The sequence below is a fragment of the Canis aureus genome, chromosome 15 (assembly GCF_053574225.1).
Source record: "Canis aureus isolate CA01 chromosome 15, VMU_Caureus_v.1.0, whole genome shotgun sequence".
Classification (NCBI taxonomy): domain Eukaryota; kingdom Metazoa; phylum Chordata; class Mammalia; order Carnivora; family Canidae; genus Canis; species Canis aureus.
The window spans coordinates 27988481-28015665 of NC_135625.1; the positions used below are offsets into that span (position 1 = coordinate 27988481).

At 34.4% G+C, this 27185-nt stretch overlaps 1 long non-coding RNA gene and 1 pseudogene across 2 annotated transcripts in view; both read right to left on the reverse strand.

Moving 5' to 3' along the window:
• LOC144284423 (uncharacterized) overlaps positions 1-27185 on the reverse strand; it is a 302816-nt gene that overhangs the window by 40335 nt on the left and 235296 nt on the right. The window lies entirely within an intron of this gene.
• Positions 1382-3567, reverse strand: LOC144285100 (synaptotagmin-17 pseudogene; annotated as a pseudogene).

Consider the following 27185-nt stretch of genomic DNA (forward strand, 5'->3'; position numbering starts at 1 on the left):
AAAAGGATATATGATTTTCAGTATCTATGCACCCAAACCTGGAGCACCTAAGTATATAAAGCAAACATTAACAGACATAAAGGGAGAAATTGACAATAACATAATAACAGTAGGGGACTTTACCATCCCACTTTCATTAATGGATAGATTTTCCAGACAGAAAATTAATAAGGAAACAGCAGCTCCAAATGACATATTAAACTGGATGAGTTTAACAGATATAAACAATATTTCATCCCAAAACAGCAGCATACATATTCTCTTCAAGTGCACATAAAACATTTTCTGGGTTAAGCCACATATTAGGCTACAAAACAAATCTCCATAAATTTAAGAAGACGGAAATAATATCAAGCATCTTTTCCAACCACAATGCTATGAAACTAGAAGTCAATTACAAAAAAAAAAAAGATTAAAAAAATGTGGAAGTTAAACAATATTCTACTAAGCAATCAGTCAATGAAGAACATGAATAGACACTTTTCCAAAGAAGACATACAGTTGACCAACAGACACATGAAAAGACGCTCATCATCACTAATCATTAGGGAAATGCAAATCAAAGCAGCAATGAGATATCACTTCACATCTGTCAGAATGGCTAAAGTCAATAGCACAAGAAACAAGAGGAGTTGATGAGGATGTGAAGAAAGGGGAACCCTCTTTCACTGTTAGTGGGAATGTAAACTGGGGCAGCCACTGTAGAAAACAATATGGAGTTTCCTCAGAAAGTTAGTACTAGAACTACCCTAGGATCCAGCAATTGCATTATTAGGTATTTACCCAAAGAATACAAAAATGCTACTTCAACAGGATACATGCACCATGATGTTTATAGCAACATTCTCTACAATAGCCAAATTATGGAAACACCCCACGTTTCCATTGACTGATGAATGGTTAAAGAAGATTATATATATGTAGAATGGAATATTAGCTATAAAAAAGAATGAAATCTAGCCATTTGTAAGACATGGATGGAGCTAGAGAGTATAATGCTAAGCAAAATAAGTCAGTTGGAGAAAGACAAGTACTATATGATTGAACTCATATGTAGAATTTAAGAAACAAAACAAACAAGAAAAGATGGGGGAAGAGAGAGGCAAACCAAGAAACAGACTCTTAACTACACAGAACAAAACAATGGTTACTGGAGGAGAGATGGTGGGGGAATGGGTTAAATAGATGATGGGGATTAAAGAGGGCACTTGGGATGAGTACCAGGTGTTGTATGGAAGTGCTGAGTCACTATGTTGTACACCTAAAACTAATATTTCACTGTATATTAACTAACTGAAATTTATTATTTTTTCAAATCTTTTACTTTCATAGCTATTGTCTTGTTTCTTTATGCCACAGCAATATCAGTTTCCAGGTCTGTTCACAGGCTGGTCACAGAGTTGTTCTATCCTGTAAACACTAAGTTGGCATTTTTAAGTTCTTCTTGGGGAACTTTGATGCTGAAGGATTTACTGTAAACAGGATCAGTTATGCCTCTTTAGAAGGAAGTCTTCTTTGTTTTCACAAGCCTGAGTCCATATATCATTGGATTTCCACATATCATTGGATTTCCACAAAGGAGGCTGAACCTTGGCTCACATCTGTCTGAAGAAGTTGCTTGGCTCAAATGACATCAACATTCCATCTCCCTGCACTTGGGAGATAGTTCAGAGACAGAAGCAGCTCCTCCAGCTCTACTTCATTCTGAGAACTGGGAATTAGCACCTTCTACCAGTGCCCATCCTTCACCAGGTCAGCTTCTGACAAAGGTAGGGAAACCTTTCCAATGACACAGTGGCAGGAGAACTTATCAAAATCTACCACGGTTAGCAGCAGGATCCTCCTCTGCACTTCCGGCATGGGGGTCCCTAAGGTATAACACTCCTCAAACAAGAGTTTCTGGGTCTTGCATTTGACCCACCTCTGTTTAAAGTTCTTTTGGTCTGTTAGGAGACAGATCTTAATATAAGGGTTTGGGTGGGCCTTATCCTGGCATGAGTCATCATGGGAGGTGGGGGTGGCAGGTCCTTGGCCTAAATCACCCTCACTGTCGGGTGGTTGTGCATCAGGTCATACAGAATGCTGAAGTGCAGCATACCCAGCTGATATTTGGACAAGCTCTCCTTATCTGTCAGAAAGTCCACATCATCACTGTTGGAATTGAGGGAGTATAGCTTGGGCTCAAACTTTCTGAAATAGCCAGCTGGAGCATAGGTCTGTCTGAGCATAGGAGCTAGGTGGGCTCCTTTTTGATGTTGAGAACGCCAAGTTCCATGTGTTTAATATCAATGAGTGGGGAGCTGGGTCATATGGATTTAAGACTTGAAATCCTCCAAATCAGGCTATACATAGACTTGGATGTGTCTGAGGATGAGCATCTTTGACCTATTGTAACTAATTAGAATTCAAATATAAACTTAAAAAAAACAAAAATAATCTGTGGTATGCAGTAAAAGCTGTTCTAAAAGGGAAGTTTATAGAAATACAGGTCTGCCTCAAGAGAAAAGAAAAATCTCAAATAAACAATCTAAACGTATGTAAAGTTCAAAGCCCCAAGTTAGTAGAAAAAAAGGAAATAACAAAGATCAGAGTAAAAATAAATGTAATCAAGAATAATGCAATAGAGAAAAATCAGTAAAACCTAGAGCTGATTCCTTGAAAAAATAAAGAAAATTGATAAACATTTAGCCAGACTCATGACAATAAAAAGGACTCAAATAAATAAAATAGAAACTGAAAAAGCAGAAGTTACAGCTAATACCAAAGAAATACAAAGGATTATAAGAGACTACTACAAAAAATTATATGCCAACAAATTGGACAATCTAGAAGAAATAGATGAATTCCTAAAACATACAATCTTCCAAAACTGAATTAGGAAGAAATAGAAAATCTGAACAGACTAATAACTAGAAATGAAATTGAATTGGTAATCAAAAAACTCCCAGAAAGTACAAAAGTACAGATTGAGATGGCTTCACAGGTGAATTCTACCAAACACTCAGAAGAGTTAATATTTATTCTTCTCAAAATATTCCAAAAACTAGAATAAGAAGGAGAACTTTCATCTTTTGAGGCCAGCATTACCTTAACATCAAAACCAGATGAAACCACTACAAAAAGAGAAAACTATAGGCCAATATCCCTGATGAATATACACACAAAAATCCTCAAAAACATATTTGCAAGCCAAACTAAAAAATACATTAAAAAATCATTCATCACAATCAAGTGAGATTTATTCTAGGGATGCAGAGGAGGTCCAATATATGCAAATCAATCAATGTAGAAACTACAATTATAAAATGAGGTATGAAAATTGCATGATCATCTCAATAGATCCAGAAAAAGTATTTGACAAAATTCAGCATCCATTCATAATAAAAACTCAAAACAAATGGGTTTAGAAGTCACATGACTCAAAATGATAAAGCCCAAAATGACAAAACTATAGCTAATATCATAATAGTGAAACACTAAAAGTTTCTCCTCTAAAATTAGAAACAAGATGAGAATGTCAGTTCCCATTTTTATGACTAGGACTTCACCTTCATGTTCTGTGCCCATGGCTTGCTGAACCCAGTTTTACTGAGTATCCTCTGATCCATGATAATGTGAGCATAATCCTTATCCCCCTATTCTTGATATCTAGGTCATTAATCTGCCTTTAGTAGGAAATCTGTTAAACCAGTTAAGGTTGATATCTCTTAGCATTTTTTTCATTCACTGACCTCTCCATTCTGCTTGTAGGCTATAAATCCCTACTGTCTTTGCTGTATTAAGAGTTGAACTCAGTTCTCAATTGAATTCAACTGAACTAAAGTCTCTTTCCTCTACTTCAACAGTTTGAATAAAATCTGTCTTGCCATTTCTAACAAGGGTCTGATGCAAAGCTTTATATTAGCAATTGATTGATGCAATTGACGCATGCAAACATACACTTACATTTTATTCAGCCTAACCATATGACACATTGCATCTTTGCTTCATGAAATAGACTACTTGAAAAGTAAGAAGAGGCTCCATGTCATGAAAGAAAATTATTCATGAAACTTTTTAAAGAACGGTGAGGTAGGTTTTATTTAGAAGGACTCTTGCAATAGATGGGGCTACTGCATGGTTTAACATTAGGAAGAGTGGGCTCAACTGCAAAAACAAGGAAGAATGGAAATTCATAGCCAAGGAGCAGGGTGTGTGTGTGGTCAGTGGATGTAAATTACCAAAAGGAAACACCAGGGGTAAGGGGGTATTTTCTGGCTAAACTGACCTAACGGAATTTTGCTGTGTGCAAGCCAGTGTGATCAAATATCACATAGGGGATCATGGAGAATGAGGAACCTGATCAGATATTGAGCATGCTTAGATATTGAGGGTGGGAAATCTGGCTAAGCTGATGTAGTAGGATTTCCTCTAAAATTAGACAAAGCAGAAATAAACAGGAAAGCCCCAAATTAGGTCTTACTCAAGAAGAGAGTTCAGAGAGAGAAACCTCACCAGAGTTTGGTCAAAGAGAAAATCTTTGTCAATACCTCCAAATATTTCTTCTCTAATTCAGAAATTTGAAATTTATTATATGTCGAAAGATAAATATTTCCCTATAATCTTATGATATTCAATGAAGCAGGTAGCTATTACTCTCCTGTCCCTCGTCTCTCTGCTTGTTAGTTTCCTTTATTTTAAGAGAAATGCAAAAATCCCAGCAAACTATTGAAAATAAAGTAGGAGTGGATTGCTGATAGAGAACTTTCTGGTAACTTCACACTCAGGAGAAGGACAAATGGAGAAACTTACTTTATCCTGCACCATGTCAGTTTAGGTACCAGAGGACTGGGCAGTGGAGGAAAGAGGCAGATTAACCAGGAAAAATCTTATTAGAAACAAGAAATTTGACATGAAGACATTAACATCAACAGCCCTACAACTGTAGAGGATAAAGGTCAGGAACAGAGAATGAAGGTAAATGAAACAATCCCATGTCTGTATAGATTTCCTTGGCTCAAGGATAGGTAAGAATAGAAACTAAATGTAGGCTATTAAAATCATTGTATAATGAGGAAGAAAAAAAAATGTCTCCTGGGAATCTGGAAAAGCAAAACTCTGCAAAATGATTTATTAGAGGATCTATTTACAAATTCCAGGGAGATGTTTAGAATAATCTACAGAATAAATAGAGATATGATCTCTTTAGAAAAGGAGCAGCAGGTCACACAGAGAGAACAAACAGATAAAAAGTGAAGAAAATGGAAGTGTAGGTAACAGAACAGCATGAAAAAGAAGGTAAATGAAGTAAAGTAAGGATTTCAAATAAATAAAAATACAATATTTAAAGGCAAATTCATACTGGCGGTAAGAAATGGAAATGCTTCAGAAGAAAAATCAAACGTAAGGCAGATAACAACTTCAATAATGTTTCTTAAATGCAGATGAAGAAACATAAAATTAAACTAATGAGATGACAGAGAATGTAGAGTGTTCATATGCATAATAGATGTTCCTAAATTTAGTTCAAAACAAACTAGAGGGAAATCTCAAGAACATCTGTATTAGTTTGCTGGGACAAGTAGTGTTGTTTTCTGGGGAGATACCTCCTCCTGGCTTGCACACAGCTGCTGCCTTTTTTTTTTTTTAAGACTTTATTTATTTGAGAGATAGAGAGTGGGGAGGGGTAGAGGTGGAGAGAGAACGAATCTGAAGCAGACTCCACACTGAGCTTGAAGTCTCACTGAAGCTCCACAACCTCAAAATCACTACCCCAACCAGAAACAAGAGTTGGTTGCCTAGCCTACTGAGCCACACAGGTGCCCACAGGGCTGCCTTCTTGCCGAATCCTTACATAGCCTCAGTTTTCTCTGTGCATGGAGAGAGAATCTCTGAACCATCTTCTTGTTTTCAGAAGACACCTGTCCTACCTACTGGATTAGGGTCCCACCCTATGTCCTCATTTAACTTACCTAACTTACCTCCATAAAGGCCTTATCTTCAAATATAGTCACATGAGCATTAGAGTTTCAATACATAAAATTTAGAGGAAACAATTCAGCCCACAACATCATCCATTTAGGAAAAAAAAAGTTTCAAAAGTCTCCCAAAGCAGTTAGTATCATAGTTGAAGAATTCAACCTTAAAATCCAGAAAACAGTGGAACGAGGCATAAGAAGTTTTGATGGGAAAACATTATATAACTCAATTAATTTATATGTATGTTAGTACTTCATCTGTTAGAAGAACAAACATTAAAAATAAATAAAAGCACACAAATGAGGAAGATATGACATTAATGGAGATTAAAGACACAAATAAAATGACTATTATACACTTCATTATAAAGCTAAAACTAAATATTAAAAAGTTTTCTAGGATGAAAGTTTAAATGTGGTAAAATATTTCTTAATTGAAATACTCAAAGACTGGAGAGTTGGTAACTAAGAAGCAGCAAAAAGAAGAAATAAAAATATGCCACATGCTTTGTTTAAAGTAGGTTTGACACAAAGATTCTCTGCCATTTTTGATACTCTTGATATTAACAGACTCCAGTAATTAGGCTAATGATTACCTGTGAAAACATAAAAATAATTATATCACTTCTTTAGTTATTTTTATTTTTCTTATCTGGGAGAAGTTATATTCAACTTTCTGCAGGAAATCAAGTGTATATGATATAAAATATAAAAAAAATCATTGCCAGTAAAGGAAGTGGTAAAGGGTGCCATGCAAGAACATACAAAAACAGAGGTAGCCTTATAATATTCATGTAAGATAATGATTAAGAAAAAAGTCATAAAAGATGTAGAGCTGCATTGTTCAACATGGTATAAATATGGGTATTTAATTTAAAATAATTTAAAATAATTTAAATTAAAAGTCCTTTCCTCAGTCATACTAGCAACATTTCAAGTGATCAATAACCATGTGTGGTTAGTGGCTACTATATTGTATAGCATAGATATGGAATATTTTCATTATGGCAGAAAATTCTATCATATGGTGCTGTTCTAAAGATAGACAGAAGATGAAATATACATATTATATTTGCCTTTGAATTCTTTTCCTATTTCACAGAGGGACCCACTCAGTGTTTTCCTGTTCTAATATTTGAAGAAAATACTAGGTGAAATGTGAAAAAAGTATACATAGAAGAGTATTCATTATGCTATTATTTCCAATATTGAAATATTAAAGACAGTTTTTTGCACATTATATAGTCTTGGCCAAATAAATATGTATCTAGCACCATTAGGTATGCAGTAAAATTAGTTAGACTTTTTAATTGAAGTGAAAACATATTTATGATCCCTTGTTACAAATAAAAAGAATAATGCTAAAAGAGGAAGTACTTCTACAAAAAGTCCAGAAAAGAACTACGAAAAATCTAGAAAATGATTAGCAAAATGGCAAGAAGTACATATCTATCAATAGTTACTTTAAATATAAATGAACTAAATGCTTCCATCAAAAACCATAAAGTGCATTCACGACCAAGACCTAACTCTATGCTGCCTACAAGAGACTCACTTTAGACCTAAAGACACACAGAGACTAAAAGTGAAGGGTGGAAGAAGATACTCCATGCTTATTGAAGCTAAAAAACACTTGGGACACTTAGAGTAGCAATACTTACATCAGACAAAATATAAAAATGTAATATATATATATATATACAATGCATACTATGTATAATGTATTAGACTTTTTTTTAATGTATTAGACTTTAAGACAGACTGTAACAAAAGAGAAAAAATGATATTACATAATGATAAAAGATAAAGGGATCAATCCCAACAATGATCAATAATAATAGTAAGTATCTATGCGCCCAACCTAGAAGCACCTAAATACATCCAGCAAATAGTAGCAAACATAAAGAGAGAAATTGACAGTAATACAATAATAATAAGGGACCTTAGCACCCTAATTACATCAATGTATAAATCATCCAGACAGAAATCAATGAGGAAACAGGGGGCTTTGAATGACGCAATTAGAGCAGATGGATTTAATAGATATACACAGAACATTCCATTAGAAAGCAGTAGAGTACACATTATTTTCAAATGTATATGAAACATTTCCAGGACATGTTAGCCCACAAAAAGTGTCAGTAAAATTAAGAAGATTGAAATGATATCACGTATATTTTCTAACCAAAATGGTATGAAATTAGATATTAGTTACCAGTAGAAAACTGGAAAAAACACAAACATGTGGAGGCTAACCAATATACTATTAAACAATAAATGGGGCATAAAGAAGCCAAAGAGGAAATAAAAGAACGCCTGGAGACAAATGAAAATGGAAACGCAACAGTTCAAAATCTTTGATATGCAGTAAAAGCAGTTCTAAGGGGGGGAAGTTTATACTGATAACAGGCCTACTCCAAGAAAAATGTTGAATAAACAATCTAACATACACCTAAAGAAACTAGAAAAATAAGAACAAACCAATCCCCAAATTAATAGAAGGAAGGATATAATAAAGATCAGGACATGAATAAATGAAATAAATATGAAAACTACAGTAGAAAAGATCAATAAAACAAAGAGCTATTTAAAAAAAAAATAAACAAAATTGATAAACCTTTAGCCAGATTTATCATGATGAAAAGAGAAAGGGCTGAAATCAGAAATGAAGGAGGAGAAATAACAAGCAAATCCCAGAAACACAAAGGATTATGAGAGACTACTATGAAAAATTTTATGCCAGTATATTGGAAAATTTAGAAAAAAATAATAAATTCCTAGAAACATACAATGATCCAAAACTGAGTCAGAAAGAAATAGGAAATCTGAACAGACCAATTACTAGTAATGAAATTGAATGAATAATAAAAAATTCCTAAGCAAACAGACCCAGTTGGCTTTACGGATGAATTCTACTAAACATGTAAGAAAAGCTAATACTTATTCTTCTCAAACCGTTCCAAAAACTAGAAGTAGGAAACTTAATTTCATTCTTTGAGACCAGCATTACCCTGATACCAAAACCAAAAAGACACCACAAAATAGGGACAACTATAGGCCAAAATATCCCTGGTGAACATAGCTGTAAAAATTATCAATACAGTATTGCAAACCAAATTTAAAAATATATTAAAAGAATAATCCACCCCAATCAAGTGAAACTTATTCCAGAGGTACCAGAATGGCTCAGTATCTACAAATCAATCAATGTAGTACAGCACAGTAACAAAATGAACGATGAGAACCACATGATAAAATTGATAGATTCAGAAAAAAGTATTTGACAAAATTCAACAGCCATTCACGATAAAAACTGTCAATAAAGTGTGTTTAGAGGGAACATACTTCAACATAATAGAAGCCATATATGAAAAACCCACAGCACACATCTAGATAATGGTGAAAAACAGCCTTTTTCTAAATTAGCAACAAGACAAGGATGTCCATTCTTGCCACTTTTATTCAACATATTACTGGAAGTCTCAGCTACAGCAATCAGATAAAAAAACGAAGAAGAAAAAATAAAAGGCATCCAAATTGGTAAGGAAAAAGTATAACTGTTACTATTTATTTATGATATGATAATTTACATACAGAAAACCCCAGACTCCACCAAAACACTATGAGAAATAATAAATGAGTTCAATAAAGTTGTAGGGTACATAATTGACATATAGAAATCTATTGCATTTCTATATGCAAATAACAAAGTAGCATAAAGAGATATTAAGTAAACAATCCTATTTGCAAATGATATATCTAATAAGGAGTTGATATCCAAAATATATAAAGAACTTACACAACTCAACACTAAAATAAAAACAACAATCTGATTAAAAAATAGGACTTGTGGTTGACTTTTTTTCCTGCTTAAGAAATACTTTTTTTAAAAAAACACAGTGTTAATATATTATCATACACTCTTATGAAGAGGGCTTCAATAATGCTCAAACTCTATTAGTCACAGATCTTAATTATACCTAAACATAAATTGATGCTGACTGATTTTTTTAAGCAGAAAAGAAGGATATTAAAAGGATATTGGGTAGCTTATAGAACCTCTAGAGGGTTAAGGAGGAAGCCTTAGAGTATCTGCAAACAGAAAAAATGCCTGGAATCACCCATCCTGAGGATACTGCTGAATTCTGAATGGCCGGCTTGCTAGGCTGACTGTATGGGCAGTGAATCAGACACAACAATAGCACCATTGCCACTCCTATCTGATGACTGTAGTGGCCCGTGAAGATGCACCACAAACCTCTTTCCTGGATATCATTAGCTCTTGGTTGAAAATCTACTTGATGATGTTGGGTCATGAGGCTGTGCCCAACCTGCAAAGGAAGTTCAAGGGAGCAAGTATCTTTGGCTTTTATGCTGTGTTTCTAGATCATGGGCAGCCCCCAAAGAGTGATGATGTCTCAAAGAGTATCTAGAATAAAATATGAAGGTATTCAGCACCATCACCATTGTATGCCTCCTTCCAATTCTTTCATGTGCCTACAGCAGTTATGAATTAATGGTGATAGCATTTTGTTTGAATTTAACAATGAAATCATTAAGGATTTGCCTTGCATGTAAAATTTTTTTTTTTAGTTTTAAATGTAAGATTACATTTAATTTCTATAAACAAACATATCAAGTAGTTTTTATTAGAATTCTCATACAGAGAAGTTATGAAAATTGGCCAGAGTCACAGAGCTAATGAGCAATATAAGGATTTTAATCCAGGAAATCCAGTGAGCATTGGTACTGGATCTGAGTACTAAATCTGAGGCTAAGCTGCCTCCCATATATCTTAAAATAACTTTTTTTTTTTTTTTTTTTTTGGTGGTGATGGTGCTGGGAAATATACATATATTTATTCTTGACCAGATTTATTAGACGGAGAGGTTTTTGTTTTAGTTTATCTTGGACATAAGACTGTGATATCCATGGAAAGTGTTGGAATTTTTTCCCAGGGAAGAAAACATTTGTTAACAATGGAACATTTTCTTTACTGATTTTCTTCCCAATTCCTCTCCTTTCCAAACCTGTATAAAAATGTTTTGACTTCTTGGTTTAAATACTGCATTTCTCAAGGTCAAAAAAGAAATTTGGATAAATTTTAAATTAAATATTAAACATCAGAAGACCCATTAATGAAGGCAAAGGGCAACTGACTAATTGCAAAAGGCAATGAATGCCTTTAATTAAATAGATGTGGAAATTACCCTCCCATCCCCCAGAGTAAGAGTTCACAGTTGGATATATTTACTTAAATGCTACAACTATCTCAAACTTTAAGTGAAGGCAAAACATATTAGATACTTCTTTTCAACTAAAGGTACTACAGTATACAGATGAACTGTAACTAGAGTTAGTGGCTAGGATATAACGTAATATACAAATGGACTGGTGACTGGTGTACATATGCATGGGTGACCAGGTGTACCCATTTTGCTTTCTGGAGATGGGTGATTTGCAGAATGGCTAATACATGTGATTGCTCAAAAACTGTCCATAGAGACAATGGTTTTAAAGAATGTCTGCCTAAGTGACTTTACATTTGTATGGTAATGATTATTATTTATCAGAATTATTTCAAATTGTAAGAATGTCCCTAAACTATGAAAGCAGTAGAGTCTTATTCCTCAGCAGTAGACTCTTATTCCTCAATATTTAAAAAATAAATTGAGTATTGGGACAGCTGGGTGGCTCAGCAGTTGAGTGTCTGCCTTCAGTTCACCATGTGATCCCAGGTCAGGGATCAAATCCTACCTACCTCAGCCTCCCCACAGGGAGCCTGCTTCTCCCTCCGTCTGTGTCTCTGCCTCTCTCTGTGTGTCTCCCATGAATAAATAAATAGAATCTTTTAAAAAATAGAGATTCTATACTTACTAAATGTCCATTTCAATCTCAATAATTTTGGCTATTTACTTTTATGGCACCACTAAAATAACAAGTAGTTCCTTTTCTGCCAGCATCTCAAGAAAAGTGAGTTTTGATCAGACTTTTGACTGTCGACTTGTGTACATTGACTTTGATGCAACTGCTCTGAAGCATTTAACAAATCACTTTCTTTTATTATCCATTTACAGTTTCATTAGCTATGATGGCCACATTTTCAATACAGGCATAAATGCATGGATTTCCTGAATAGCAAGATGCAGACAAACAAGATTTAAATATATTCACAGAACATTCTACTTGGAACAATCACTTGGGACTTTATAAAATTACATACAGGACTAGTTCTCAGGAATAGGGTAACTATTCCCAATGTAGACCCTCTAGGTTATGTATAGATTATATTTAGCTAAAGGAATCTATTTTGTCTTGCCAGATTTTCTGTCAGGTATTGATGTTCCAACTAGCTTCCAGCTAGCTATTTGTTTTAATTCTGTTCTCTATCAGGAACACAACTTCTCTGGCTAGCTGTTCAATTTCTTTTCTTAGGGTTCCTTTTACTCTGTAAATTCAATCAAATATTGCTATAAATCAAATGGGGCCCTTATTGTATATGCATTATGTAACCATAAATAATTTGGAGGAAGTATTGAACTTGCCTACTTCATTCTTACAGCCAATTAGGCAAAGTTTATTTGGAAAATTACAGCCTAAACTTTGTCAGGATATGACTCCATCAGTGATTTAAACAAGCATATCAGTTGGCTTGTGTATATTTTTGATACTAAATATAAACTTTTTATGTATAATTTCTTTTAGAAGCTGTTACTGGCTCCCTCGTCCAAGATGATTCCAAGAGCAGTTGAAGACAAAAAAAAAAAAAAAAAATACCAAGAAAATTGTGGGAAAACCTTAGGTCAAGGGGTGGGGATTGAGATAATTGGATAAAGTGATGACTCTGATCTGGGCAGTAGATAGCCTCATTAGGCTGTGGTAGAAGTAGTAAAGGACATATTTCTTGGAGTTCCTCTTTGCTTATCCACATATTACCTTGAGAAATACACCTGTAAATGAAGATCTCAGAAAAATAAGTGCTTCCTAACTGATCTCTAGTATTTTCTTTTCCAAATTCTCAGGGCTGACAAATCATAATCTAAGGAGTGCCTTCTCTTTGGGAAATGAAGAGTAAAATCCTAATATGTAGATCTGTTTTATAGACTGAGGATCTGGTGACTAGCTTTCTAATGCTTAGGTTTCTTCATCATTGGGCCTGGAGGTCAAAATGATAAGATATTTAAGGAGCCTAACTATTTAAAAGGGGAAAAGAGCATATTAAACCACAGATATCCATCGGGAGAAGACATATTAGAAAGATAGACCAAGAATATAAAACTAATCTAATGAAATATTCTACAAAATTATTAGGAAAAGACTAGCAGTATGTCTATGGACAAGAAAACATGTTAAAAGAACAAGAATAGATATTAGGCAAAACTTTTTTTTTTTTTTTAGGCAAAACTTTTTTGAAAGAATGAACAATACATATGAAGTAAATATCTGAAAACATAAATTTGAATAATGAATTAATTAATTGAAAGTAGATTGAGTAAATCTTCTAGAATAGGATTTGGGGAACTTCTTCTGTAAAGGGCCAACTTTTAGAGTTTAGGTCTTGTGGACCACACCTGGTGTCTGTCAGATAACTATTTAAGAATGTAAAAACCAATAAATAAACAAATACAATGTAAAAACCACCTAGTCTCTGGCCATATAGAAATAAGTTTCAGGCCAATATGGCCCCTAGTTTGCTGACCACCCCCCCTCAACTAGAAAGAAGAAGAAAATAAATTGAATAGAAAGTATAAAAGTACACCCTAAAATATACATGGAAAGTAAAGGAATAATAATAGCCAAGATATTACAGAAGAATAAGAGCTGAGAGGAAGACTTGCCCAGTCAGCCTTAAGTTATGAACTTAAGGAAGAGCGTTATCAGGATGCCTGGGTGGCTCAGTGGTTGGGTGTCTGCCTTCGTCTCAGGGCATGATCCTGGGGTCCTGGGATCAAGACTCCTTCAGGGAGCCTGTTGCTCCCTCTGCTTATGTCTCTGCCTGTCTATGTCTCTCATAAGTAAATAAATAAAATCTTTTTTTTTAAGAGTGTTATCTCTTAAACATTGTTTTCCATGAAGGAGAGTGCAGAGCCTGGAAATATAGTCATCCTATGGAAGTTTGATATAGACAGAGGCAAGGAAAAGAGAAACTCTTCAGTAAATAAAACTGGAATAAGGGTAAGTTGTCCATGTGGATAAAGACGAAAATGGATTCCTGTTTCACAGATATGATTAGGTAAAACAAATTAAAATGAAGAAAAAGGGAAAGAAAAGAGGAAGAAGAGAAGGCAACTCAACATCTTTAAAACTATCAGAAGAAAATTGGTTGTGTAATGTTTACAGCTGTGGCAGACAACTATTTCTTTTTTTTTTTCAGACAACTATTTCTTAAAATAAGATTAAAAAGCATTGTCCTAAACAAGAAAAGATAGATATTTTTGACTAAATTAAAATTAAGTACACTTATTCACTGAATAAAACCTTTATGAAAATGAAAAGAAACTGCAATTTCATAGAAGATATTCATAATACAGAAAACTGGCAAAGGATTAATATCAAAGATACATAAAGAACTCCATAAACTAATTAAGAAAATAAAAAACAGCAAAGTGAATTTCCGTGAAGAGAAAAACATATGGCTAGTAATCATATATGATCAGTAAAATGCAAATCAAGACCACAATGAAATATTATTTTATAACTCTTTTATGGTCAAAATTTAAAAGGTGCACAATGCCATGTTTTGGAGAGAGTATGGGTTTACATCTACATACCCTCTGACCCAGTAATTTTTGTAGCCAAGAGAAATTTTTGCACGTCTACAGCATAGATGTACAGAAATGTTCATAGTACTGTTATTCATAATAGCAAAAACCCTGGAAACAATTCGGAAGCCCATTGTTGGAAAGTGAAGGAAGATATAGCATTATATTCACAAAGTGGAATAATTTATAGCACTTGAGTTATGAATAAATCTTAACTATATAGTATTAAGAAAAAATGTTTGAGATGATAATATGCATCTTGAAACACTTTCTAAAATGGTAAGAAAACCAAATAAACCTTAATGTTTAACAGCATACCTTTTAGGAATATGTGTAGATGCATTAACACTATAAAAAAAACCACAGTGAAATGGGGAACATGTAATTCAGGATGATGATTATCTATAGTCGGAGGAGGGCAGGGATTAGATGAAGTTGAAATCATAAGGAAAAATATGGGCTAAAGGTCAAGACCTCCAATTTTATTTGGGATGATGTGATTTTAGGTGTTTATTTCATTATTATAAATAACCAGTTAAATAAAATCATGTCATGTATAGGCCAACGATGAATGTGTCATGTACCAATGACTAAGATACATTTATAACCCAATTTTTGCACTAGAGGCACCAATTTAAAAAGGTAGACTGTATATCCCTCCTCTCAACTTTTCTTTTTTTTTAAGATTTTATTTATTTATTTATGATAGACATAGAAAGAGAGGAGGGGGGCAGAGACACAGGCAGAGGGAGAAGCAGGCTCCATGCAGGGACCCTGACGTGGGACTCGACCCCGGGACTCCAGGATCACGTCCTGGGCCAAAGGCAGGCGCTAAACCGCTGAGCCACCCAGGGATCCCCTCCTCCCAACTTTTCAAATAAAAACTCTGTTTTTCTATAAAATTCAGAATGATAACTTGGGACTGAAAACTAATCTTCAGTAGGGAAAAATCATCAATTTATATTTGTTAGGACAAAAGACCAGTTCCTTCTAAGTAAGATTTTAAAAAAATCTTAGACTTTAGCTTTGAAGATGACAGAGTGTTAATACATAAGATCTTCTACTTCTTTGAAGACTGTCTAGTGTTAATACATAAGCTCTTCTACTTCTTTTAAAAGACTGTTCTACATCTACTAGTTCCATAAGCCCATGGACATAAAATAGGTTTAAGTTTGTGAGTGAATCTTGGAAAGTGTTAAAACGGCTTATTTTTGCCTTTCCTAATATAAATTTGACTGAATCTTTTCATTTTTATTAAATACCTGTTGAGGTAGCTAATCTCTTTTATGATCTCCTCAAATGTACAAGATCTGATAATTCCTTGAAAATCTATATCCATAGTCTTTTCACTCAGTTTATGTTTTGTAGATTTTTTAAAAAGCCCTGGAAATAACCTTGACATGGCAAAAGTTTCATCAGTACAGTATTTATCATGCTTAGTTTAAGTGATCAAAAAAGTCCTAACTGAATTATAAACTTGCATCCAATAACTGTGCTGACTTTCTAGTTCTGAAAGTTCTTCAGTTCTAAAGTGATGATGAATATTGTTTGAAATATGTATTTAGTTGGTATTAATGACTGTCAATATTCTTGCTTAATTGAAAGTTGAAGAAACTTTTCTTAATAAGAATTATTAATTAATGTAGACATTTGTATGTGTATCAAAGTTGCAAAATAGATTGGTATATATGTTCAAATTAAAAGATAAAAACTATGTAAGATTTTATTTTAAAATAAGTTTACTTAATTCAATATAAAGAAAAAAATTATGAAAATATAGTGGTTATATGGAAATTATAGCAAAGTCATGAAGGTGAAAAGTAAATGGATGGCTGATGTATGGCTGACATTGCTTCAGGTGATGGAATGGCATCAACTATTTTGCCAAAAAGGTGGTCCTTGATAATTCAACTTATGATTCTTTGACTTTACAATGGTGCAAAGTGATATGCATTCTATAGAAACCATACTTTGAATTTTGAGTTTTGATCTTTTTTGGCTAGCAATATATTGAGCAGGCAGCCACCACTCCCAATCAGCAACACCATCACAAAGGTGAACAAACAATACATTTACAACTGTTCTGCTTTCACTTTTAGTGTAGTGTTCAATAAACTACATAGATATTCAACATTCTGTGTTAAATAATTTAACTGTAGGTTGATGTAAGTATTTTGAGCATATTTAAGATCACCTAGGCTAAGCTATCATGCTCAGTAGGTTAGGTGTATGGAGTACATTCTCAATTTATGATATTTTCAACTTATGATGGGTATGTCAGGATGTAACCTTATTATAAAGTCAAGGAAGATCTGTGACTTTTTCTCTTCCTTTCTTTTCTTCTTTCTTTCTTTCTTTCTTTCTTTCTTTCTTTCTTTCTTCTTTCTTTTTCTTTCTTTCTTTTTTTCTTTCTTTCTTTCTCTTTTTCTTTCTTTCTTTCTTTCTTTCTTTCTTTCTTTCTTTCTTTCTTTCTTCTTTTCTTTTTCTCTCCCTTTTCTTTCTTTACCCCATTCCTTCCTTCTTTCCATTCTTTTCTTCCGAACAAGTTGTATTATAAGATTCTAGGATTCTATGAAATTATCAATGGGTTTCTAATTTTTTAAATTTATTTATCAGAGACACAGAGACAGAGAGAGAGGCAGAGACACAGGCAGAGGGAGAAGCAGGCTCCATACAGGGAGCCCGACGTGGGACTCGATCCTGGGTCTCCAGGATCACTCCCCGGGCTGAAGGCAGGCCCTAAACTGCTGAGCCACCCGGGCTGCCCTATCAATGGGTTCCTAATAGATGAAAGTGTTTAGGGTTCAGGAGGGAAGAATTTAATAACTTTTAGGTTACTAAGAGCACCTGGTCCAAGCTTCATAATAATTAATGCATTCCAAATGTCAGACTAAATTGTAAACAATTTACATGTCTTAAATCATTTACTACAACAATTTTATAAGGCAAAAATTTTTGCAAAGTATATATCTGGTATTTGACTTGTATCTTAAATATGTGAATAACTATTACAACTCAATAGTAGAAAGACAACCCTGAAAATTGGGCAAAGGATCTGAGTAGACATTTCCTGTAAGAATATACTGCTATTTTCCTTATATAGAAAAGGAAACTGAGGCACATAGTGATTGAAAAGATTTTCCATAGTGACAGAGTCAGGATTGAATCTATGCAAACTGGATCATAACTTATACAGAGATTAAATCTTGAAGATATCTCCCTTATGGTATTAAATCCATTTTCAGATTTTAGGATGATATTTCTCCAGAAGGATCCAAGTATCACTGTCCTAAAAACCTGCATTATTTTGACTACAAGCCAATGTTATGTTTAAAACAAGATTTTTGTTGCTGTTTTTGTTGTTCTCTAAAGTCATGGCAAAAAGTTGGTTTAGAGGCATTTAATTCTTAAAATTCAGTCTATTTTAGCAGCATGTGATGGTACTGATATCTATTTCCTGCCTACCAATTTACCTTTGCACCCGTACAAATCTCTTAAAGCTCTGGCTTCAAAACTACAATCCAACAATGAGCAGAAGGGATGCTGTTATCTTAACAGCAATTCTGAGTTACCAACTCCCTAGATCAAAGAAGCCAAGAGAAAGAGATTTTTTTTTTTTTCCTAGCAAGTGTGGAAAAAGTCCAAAATCAATTTCTCAATTGTAAAGGGACAGCAAAGGGAAACAATAAAATGAATATCTTTGGGTAATGACTTAAATTCTTTTCTCTTTTCTATCCTCACCCTTTCCTTTTCATTCTTTTCCTCACTCCCCCTCTCTGGTTTACAGATATTTAAGAGAGCATTGTACACACAAGTACCACAACTGAGTAGTTATGGAATATATAGAATAAAAATCTTCAGCAGGAGACTGATTTACTACAAATCACTTGGTATGAATTTTAAATAACTATACATATTGGTAAGACAAACATGTATGCTGTTATTTTAGCTGGTCTAAATTTAGAGAAGTCTTTCATCTCTATGATTCACATAATTAACTAGCCTCAGAGGATTTTTTTAGTGGCTTAGAATAGTATCAATATAAACATTGAGAAAATAATTATCTTGATAAAATTGTAATAAAATATAATACTTATTATTGGCACCAAAATTGGACTAGATAAATTCACCTGATTGTGCAATTCATGTTATTCTCCTTTTATATGCTCTTAATTAGAAAGCATCTGGCAAATGAACACCTGAGCGGCAGAAAGGTAGTAGCATGGAATAATAGCTCTTCATATTGTTTAATGGGCTGTACTGAAACAACTTTTTCAGATCATGAAACCTTTTGATTATTACCAAATAATTAGTGCTGCAAAGCACCATTAAGTTAAGTTTTTTTGTTCATCTGCATTAAAGAGAATGACGAAGGGAAAACTCACAGAGCTTAGCTTCCTTTCTGGTGTCAGAGATGGTTATCTCAGTTTATAGTTTCCCTAGAACTTGATTATTATACTGCTACGATGAAGTGATTTATTCTTGTTTCTAAGTGTCCCCGAGTTTGCTATGACATCACATCTTTTCAAAACTGTACATACCAATTTCTTTTATTTTCTTCCTGTCAAGACCTACTTACCTTTTTGATAATTAGTGGACTTGTGTGTTTTTAAAGTAGTGTATCTTGACTACAGTCTTATTGATGAAGGAACTGTTGGGCTTGTGAAAAAAATTCCTGAAGTTCCTATAAGATGTCATTTAGCAAGAGTGTATAAAACTTCATCCAAGCCTCAAAGAGTTAACCAATCCATAAGTCTTATGGTCAACTGGAGCATAGGATATTGGTCATATATAGTTTACTGATTACCAAAGTTATTGATTTTTTTTCTAAGATTTTATTTATTTAAACATGAGAGACACAGAGAGGCAGAGACATAGGCAGAGGGAGAAGCAGGCTCCCTTGGGAAGCCCAATGCAGAACTTGATCCCAGGACCCAAGGATCATAACCTGGGCCAAAGGCAGACACTCAACCACTGAGCCACCCCAGGCATCCTGACTTTGAGATAAGAAATAGAGAATATCTCAGAGCAGATATGGAGTGACTATTGTCAGTCAGGTTGATGGTTCTGCTTACTGAGTTGAAGTTTCATTAAATTGACCAAAGCATGAAAAAAAGCACAGATCCAAGTTTCAGCCACTCAATAATTCAGGAGGAACTATATGATACATATAAAAATAACTATGCATCATTGGATATAATTTGACCCATTAATTAATAAGGCAACAAACTGTATCCAGAAAACTGGATTTCCATTTACAAAATAATAAAATTGGACCCTTAGCTTACAATCAAATTGAATGAAAGACTTAAGTATAAAATCTGAAACCTGAAAATTCCTAATAGAAAACACAGGAGGAAACATCCTTGACATTGGTCTTGACAGCATTTTTTTGGATTTGACACCAAAACGTATATATATATATATTATATATAACAAGCTGAGAAGTTTTTGCACAGCAAAGGAAACAAGTGACAAAATGAACAAATCACAGAATGGAAGAAAATATTTGCAAATCACCTATCTGATAATGGGTTAATATCCAAACTATATAAGGAACTTATACAACACAATAGCTAAATAAATAAATAAATAAATAAATAAATAAATAAATAAATCACCCTATTTTAAAACAGGCATAATATCTAAACAGACCTGTTTCCAAAGAAGACATACAAATGTCCAACCGGTATATAAATGAAGTTCAATATCACTATTAATCAGGGACATGCAAATCTAAAGCACAATGAGCTGTCACCTTACGCTTGTTAGGATGGCTATGACCAACCAGTGAAGAAATAACAAGTGTTGGCAAGGATGTAGAGAAAAGTGAGTTCTCATATACTGTTGGTGGGAATGTAAATTGGTACAGCCAATTGTATGGGAAACAGTATAGAGCTTTCTCAAAAAGTTAAAAGTAGAACTATTATATCATCCACCAATCTCACTTCTAGTTATATGTCCAAAGGAAATAAAATATCAAAGAGATAACTGTTCTCCCATGTTCACTGCAGCATTATTCATAGTAGCCAAGACATGGAAACTAACTGCTAATCAACAGATGAATAGATAAAGAAAAGGCAATAAAAAGAGAGAGAGAGAGAATGGAATATTATCCAGCCTTTTTTTTTTAAAGGAAAGGTGTTTTTTTTTAATATTTTATTTATTTATTCATGAGACACACACACACACACACACACACACACAGAGACAGAGACACAGGCAGAGGGAGAAGCAGGCTCCATGCAAGGAGCCCGATGTGGGCTCGATCCTGGATCTCCAGGATCACACCCCAGGCTGCAGGCAGCGCTAAACCGCTGCGCCACCGGGGCTGCCCTAGCCAGCCTTTTTAAAAAAGGAAATTGTCATTTGCAACATGTATGAATCTGGAGGACATTATGCTACGTGAAATAAGTCAGACACAAAAGACAATGCTGCATGTATCACTTTTATATGGAACCTAAAGTAGTTGAACTCATGGTTACAGAGTAGAATGGTGGTTACCAAGGGCTGGGGAATGGGGGCAAAGGAGAGTGTTAGTGAAAGGATGTAAACTTTCAGTTCTAAGATGAATAAATTCTGGAGACCCAGAGTACAGAATGATGACTCTAGTTAATAATAAGGTACTATATACTTGAAATTTGCTGAGAGTAGATCTCAAGTGTTCTGAACACACACACACACACAAAACCTGGTAACTGGGGCACCCAGGTGGCTCTGTGGTTGAGTGTCTGCCTTTGGCTCAGGTCATGATTCTGGGGTCCTGGGATTGAGTCCTACATCGGGTTCCCTGTAGGGAACACAGGCAGAGGGAGAAGCAGGCTAAACAGTTTGTTAAAGAGACTACATGTCGGCCTACTTGCATGGAGCCTGCTTCTCCCTCTGTCTGTGTCTCTGTCTCTCATGAATAAATAAATAAAATTTTTTAAAAAAGAATAAAAAAATAAAAAAAATAAAATGATCTCAGTATATCCAACAATGATTGAAAGACACTATTGATTATATAATGGAAACTGATTTAAGAGATACTAAATATTAAAAATACATCTTATATTTAATAAAACAAATTTATGCTGCATAAAACTACATATATTATTTCTAATATTAAATTATGAAAGACATTTTTCAGATAAGGAAGTCAAGTTTCTGTAAAACTTCCATCTGTAAATACCTTTTTATCAAGACATGTTTAAAATAATTTATAAAATAATTTGTAAAATTTTGTAACTAAAGATCAAACATAAATGCACTTTATGAATTACTTTTCTGTACTGCATACCTATTTATTTGTTTAAAGTAATTTATACGTTGAATTGGTTAGTTTTCTCTTAACCCTGCTTGTATTCTAGGTGCCCTCAAGGTTGGCAAGCATTTTTTTTTTCATTTCCTGTCAACAGTCTACCTGGTGGCCTCTAATTCAGTGAAGAATACTCAGGGAATTCTGAGTTTATAAAATGGAGTATTTGCTTCTTTTATTTTCCATTAACAACACCTAACATTATATACAGTTAAATAGTTCAGTTTTACTGAAACAAATTGTAATGAGATCACTATAATTTTTTTTTTTTTTTATGATAGTCACAGAGAGAGACAGAGAGAGAGAGGCAGAGACGTAGGCAGAGGGAAAAGCAGGCTCCATGCACTGGGAGCCCGATGTGGGATTCGACCCCGGGTCTCCAGGATCGTGCCCTGGGCCAAAGGCAGGCGCTAAACCGCTGCGCCACCCAGGGATCCCGATCACTATAATTTTGAAAGGTGGATTTTGAAGTTGCTTTTCTCTTAAAGATAATATATTTTCTACCAGAGCCTAACTGTAGTAGATACATTCCTTTGGAACATTTCAATACGTCTAAAGAACTGTTAACATCAAAAAGAAATTGTTTACAAGTGGAGGATTCAAGATGGTGCAAATCAAAGCTTCAATGAGGTATCACCTCTCACCTGTCAGAATGGCTAAAATCAACAACACAAAAAACAACAAGTGTTGGTGAGAAAGGGGAACCCTCTTGCACTGTTGGTGGGCATGCAAACTGGGGCAGCTGCTCTGGAAAACACTATGGAATTTCCAGAAAAAGCTAAAAATAGAACTACCTTACAGTCCAGCAATTGCACTACTAGATATTTACCCAAATAATATAAAAATACTAATTCAAAGGGACACATGCATCATGATGTTTATAGCAGCACTATCATCAATAATGAAATTATGGAATCAGCTGAAGTGTCCATCAACTAATAAATAAATAAAGAAGAACCGGCATATATACACAATGGAATATTACTCAGCCATAAAAACGAATGAAATCTTGCCATGACATGAATGGAGCTAGAGAGCATTATGCTAAGAGAAAGAGATCAGAGAAAGACAAATTCCATATGCCTCTCATATGTAGAATTTAAAAAACAAAACAAATGAGCAAAGGGTAAAAGAAAGAGAGAGAGAGGCAAACCAGGAAACAGACTCTCAACCATAAGGAACAAACTGATGTTTTCCAGAATAGAGGTGGGTGGAGGGATGGATTAAGTGGGTAAGCAAATTAAGGAGTGCATTTGTGATGAAGACCAGGTGTTGTTTGGAATTATTGAATCACTGTGTTGTACAGCTGAAAGTAATATTGTACTGTATGTTAACTAATTGGAGTTTAAATAAAAACTTTTAAATTTTTTCTCATAGAGTTGGAAACCATCAATGAAACAAAAAGGCCACCTACAGAATAAGAGATGATATTTCCAAGTGATATATCTGGTAAGAGATTATCATCTAAAATATATAAAGAACTCATACAACTCTATACCAGAAAGAACAAATAATCTGATAAGAAAATGGACAGAAGACTTGAATAGACATTTTTCCAAAGAAGACATATAGTTGGCCAGGAGATATATGAAAAGATACTTAACATCACCATTCATGAGGGCAATGCAAATCAAAACCACAATAAGATATTACCTCATAATATCTTTTGGCTAGTATCAAAGACAAGAAATTTCAATTATTGTTGAGAATGTGCAGAAAGGGGAACCCTTTTGAATTGTTGAAGGGTATGTAAATTAGTGCAAAAACTCTGGAAAATAGCTTGGAGATTCCTTTAAAAATTTGAAATATAGGCGTTATGATGGTGGAGTAAGTAGGAGGAGGACTCTATGCTTGTCTTGTTCCTTGAACACAGCTAGATACATATCAAATCATTCTAAGCACCCATGAAATTGATCTAAGGACTGACAGAACAAACTACACAACTAGAGGGAAAGAAGAGGCCATATCATGCAAGGTAGGAGGTATGGAGGCAGGGTCTGGGGGAGAAAATGACTGTGGGTACTGTGGAGGGGCAGGAGCCCTGATCACAGAGAGATAAAATAGAGACACAGACAGACAGACAGACAGAAGAGAACAGCGTACAGGCATCACACAAGGAAAAGATAAAACCATTGTGTAAAATTTGCAAAATACAGAGATACGGAAAAAATCCTAAAAACAGCAAGGGAAAAGAAATCCTTAACTTATGAGGGAAGACAAATAAGGTTATTGGTGGCAGATCTTTCCACAGAAACTTGGCAGGCCAGAAGAGAGTAGCATGATATATTCAACATGCTGAATGGGAAAAATATGTAGCCAAGAATACTTTATCCAGAAAGTCTGTAATTCAGAACGAAAGAGAGATAAAGAGTTTTCCAGCCAAACAAAAACTAGAGTTTGTGACCACTAAACCAGTCTTGCAAGAAATATTAAAGGAAACTCTTTGAGTGGGAAAGAAATACCCAAAGCAATAAAGAGTAGAAAGGAACAGGGACAATCTCCAGAAGAAATTACTTTACTGGTGATACAATGGCACTAAATTAATATCTATCAGTAGTCACTCTGAATGTAAATGGACCAAATGCTCCAACCAAAAGATGTAGGGTATGAGAATGGATAAAAAATAAAATAAAAAAACAAGAGCCATCTATATGCTGCCTACAAGAGACTCATTTTATTTTATTTTTATTTATTTTTTATTTTTTTATTTATGATAGTCACAGAGAGAGAAAGAGAGGCAGAGACACAGGCAGAGGGAGAAGCAGGCTCCATGCACCAGGAGCCCGATGTGGGATTCGATCCCGGGTCTCCAGGATCACGCCCTGAGCCAAAGGCAGGCGCCAAACCGCTGCGCCACCCAGGGATCCCGAGACTCACTTTATACTTAAAGATACTTGCAGACTTAAAATGAGATGGAGAACCATTTATCATTCTAATGGATGCCAAAAGAAGTTAGCCATACTATATATAACTAGATTTTAAACTAAAGACTGAAACAAGAAATGAAGAAGGACAATAATAAAGGGGTCTATCCAACAAGAAGATCTAACAATTGTAAATATTTATACCCCCAACCCGGGAGCACCTAAATATATAAAACAATTAATAACAAACATAAAGAAACTCATTGATAATAGGTTACTTTAATACCCCACTTACAGCAATGAACAGATCATCTAAACAAAAAATCAACAAAGAAACACTGGCTTTGAATGACACCCTGGACCAGATGGACTTAACAGATATATTAAGAACATTTCATCTTAGAGCAGCAGAATATACATTCTCTTCAAATGCACATGGGATGTTCTCCAAAATAGATCACATACTGAGTTACAAATCAAGTCTCAACAAATGCAAAAAGATTGAGATCATACCATGCATATTTTCCAAACACAATGCTATGAAGCTTGAAGTCAATCACAAGAAAACATTTGGAAAGACCACAAATACATGGATATTAAAGAGTATCCTACTAACGAATGAATGGGTTAACCAGAAAATTAAAGAAGAAATTAAAAAAAGACATGGAAACAAATGAAAATGAAAACATAACAGTTCAAAACCCTTGGGATGACCAAAAACAATCATAAGATGCAAGTATATAGAAATACAGGCCTATCTCAAGAAGCAAAAAAAAAAAAAAACCTCAAATACACAAAATTAACCTTATATTTGAAAGAGCTAGAAAAAGAAGAGCAAATAAAGCCTAAAGCTCACAGAAGAATGGAAATAATAAAGATTAGAGCAGAAAGAAATGATATAGAAACAATGAAAAAGAATCCCAATAGAACAGATCAATAAAACTAGGAGCTGGTTCTTTGAAGGAATTAATAAAATTGATAACCCCCTAGGTAGACTTATCAAAAAGAAAAGAGAAATGACCCAAATAAATAAAATCACAAATGAGAAAGGAAAGATCACAACCAACATGGAAGAAATACAAGTTTTGTTTTTAGAGAGGAAGAGAGTGAGTGGTTGGCGGGGGAAGGGGCATTTAGGGGGAGACAGGAAGACAGAGAATCTTAAGCAGGCTTCACATCCAACCTGAAGCCCAATGCTGGGTTTGGTCTCATGCCTCTAGATCATGACCTGAGCTGAAGAGTTAGACACTTAACCCCCTGAGCCACCCAAGTGCCCCAGGAATACAAACAATTATAAGAGAATATTATGAAAAATTATATGCAAACAAATTAGGGAATCTGGAAGAAATGGATAAATTCCTAGAAACATAAACTATGAAAACTGAAACAGGAAGAAATAGAAAAGTTGAACAGATTCATAGCCAGCAAAGAAATTGAATCAGTAATCAAAAATCTCCCAATAAACAGAAGTTCAGGGCCAGATGGCTTCCCAGAAGTCTACAAAACATTTAAATAAGAGTTAATATCTATTCTTCTCAAAGTGTTCCAAAAAACACAAATGGAAGGAACACTTCCAAACTCATTTTATGTGGTCAGCATTACTTTGATTCCCAAATCAGATAAAGACCCCATTAAAATGAAGAATTATAGGTCAGTATCCCAGATGAACATGGATACAAAATTTCTGAACAAAATACGAGCAAATAAAATCTAACAGTACATTAAAAGAATTATTTAACACAATCAAGTGGGGTTTATTCCTGGATTTGCAAGGGCAGTTCATTCACAAATCAATCAGTGTGATACATCATATTAATAAAAGAAAGGATAAGAACTGTATGATCTTCTCAATAGACACGGAAAAAGCATTTGACAAAATACAGAATCCATTCTTGATTTAAAAAAACCCTCAACAAAGTAGGGGTATAGGGAACGTACCTCAACATCATATATGAAAGACGACAGGTAATATTATCCTTAATGAGGGAGAACTGAGAGCTTTTCCTCCAAGGTCAGGAACATGATAGGGATGTTCGCTCTCACCATTATTTGACATAGTACTGGAAGTCCTAGCCTCAGCAATCAGACAACAAAAAGAAATAAAGGGCATCCAGATCAGCAAGGAAGAAGTCAAACTTTTACTATTCACAGATGACATGATACTCTATGTAGAAAACCGAAAAAGACTCTACCAAAAAATTGCTAGAACTGATACAAAGTCACAGGATACAAAATCAATGTACAGAAATTTGTTGCATTTGTACATACCAATAGTGAAGCAGGAGAAAGAGAAATCAAGGAATTG